Raw genomic sequence first — 2,229 nt, 5'->3', positions numbered from 1 at the left:
TTCATCATGTGGCTAGATAGGATGATTACACAATGGAGGAAGGAGCACTCTCATTTCTTCCAAGGATGCTTCTGTGGTCAAGAATTCAAAAGGTCCCTAAAATTTGCCAGATTGTGCTAATCAATCAATGTGTGATTTTTTTTAAAGATTTTTCTTTAAGTTTGGAGGTCGGATGAAGGATTTTTCTCATTTTTATAGTAACTCCCCTTCCTCCCCTCACTTCAACCAACCACCTAGTGTTGAACATTGACAAAAACTAGCTGTCACTTAGTAGAGCAGTGCTTCTCAATTCCAGTCCTCAGGCCCCCCTTCCCAGCATGTTTTAGGTGTTTCCCTACTGCCACACACCTGGATTGAATCTATAGGTGATTAACAAGCTTCTGCAGCACTTGATGCCTGCAGATGAGGTAATGTAATCATTTAGATCAATTGTTGTGAAATACAGGCACATTTAAAACATGCAGAGCAGGGAGGCCTGAGGACTTGAGAAGCACTGAAGTAGAGCAAGAAAATTACTGAGTTGGCAACAGATTATTGTTAACTGCAAATGTTCAGACCTGACCTGGTGGGTCGGTCTGTCAGTCACACAGCAGAAGAGGACAGAGACTGATTTTTAAACCTTTGCTGAAGAAGATAAGATTAGGGGATAAGATGGGCTTCATGTGTACACTGTAAAAGAAAGTCTGTAAATTTCACAGTAAAAAATTGTAAAATACCAACAGCTTCTGACCGTAATATCCAAAACATTTTATTACCCTAGAAAATACATGGGATTACTGTAAGTATCAGTTGATCACCAACCTCCCAAAACTAAGGAAATCGGCACCAATAACTTGGTGCACCCCTACAAACCTTATTTCTAATATAAGCTTTTTTGTCACTTTAGTGTCATCAGCAGCTGACTGCTTTGCTGTGTTTCAGTAGAGAGAAGGAACTGACCCACAATCAAGTTACTTCTCAGACTAAGTATTTTTGAAAAATCTCTCTTGATGCTGGCAGAGGTTGCTGAAACATTTCTCTTTGAGTGCTCTGTGCAAACGGATTTTCTGCACTAATGTGGGTACATTCCCAAAAAAATAAAATTTAATCAAAGATGCTCTGATGCCAGGGGGTTATGTAGGGAACCATGTGCATTAAAACACACATGAACAGAAGATTTTGACTTGTTTACTTGCACCTTTGACATAACTGAACTTGGACTACAAAATTACTGATAGGAAAGCAAAAAAGAGGTCTCACAAAACCGATTAGCCGAAAATCATGACCTTTTTTATCAGTTCCACAGCAAATGTTGTGACATAATAGACAAGAATACATTATAGGCAATAGAGAAAAATTAACAGACTGGAAAATATAACCCATAGACTAGAAAGACAAACAATAAATTTACTTTTTGTTTTTTGCACTCCTTGGCACTCAAAGTACACAAAAAATGTTTAAGGGTTAAAAAAGTGGCTTTTGCATGATATGTCCTCTATAAATCTGCATGGGGTCTGAAAAACAAAGCTAAAATACAAATAAGTTTTTAACTAAATTGTAAAATTTAAATTTTTAATGCAGACAAAGCAACGTTTCTCTGTGCTTTTCAGCACTGAGCAGTGAAATGTGATGAGGAGCAGAACGATGAAGATGAAAACAAGACAAAATGATACACCGACTCTTTTTACTCTGAATTCTAAAATCATTAAAACTTTGATGAATTTAAAGTTTTATTAACTTTTTGATTTTATTGATGAACTTGGTTAAAATCCAATTACATAGTTTTATTCACCAAACTCAAACCAGATCAGTTTTCTAATCTCCAGCTGCCCTCTGACCTTTGAGCAAGGCAGTATAATTACTACCAGACCTGGTAGAAGCAGGTCTAACACAAAATTAAACAAACAGTTACAGCAGCATAATAAAGAAACATAGCAGAGAGTTGGAATATAACTAAAACCAACTAATGTTCCAGTTATTATGAATCAAAAACAGATTTAAACATGATAATTTAAACTTTAAAGGAATTCAGTGTTTGCAGAACTCTGCTCTGATTCCAGTTTTATCTACAGAGAGGAATCACTCTACAGCTGGAAATGATTCAGTTTGATTTAAACATCCTGAACCTAATGATGATGAAGATGATGATGATGATGATGATGGAAACCTGTTTTCCTTCCTATTAAATACGGTAACATAACAATCCTGATATTTCATATACAACATTAAGGCAGACAGGTTCACTAAAAC

The sequence above is a fragment of the Poecilia formosa genome, unplaced genomic scaffold (assembly GCF_000485575.1).
Source record: "Poecilia formosa unplaced genomic scaffold, Poecilia_formosa-5.1.2 Scaffold490, whole genome shotgun sequence".
NCBI classification, from domain to species: Eukaryota; Metazoa; Chordata; class Actinopteri; order Cyprinodontiformes; family Poeciliidae; genus Poecilia; species Poecilia formosa.
The sequence above is the reverse complement of the archived record's forward strand: the minus strand, read 5'-3'. Positions refer to the sequence as shown.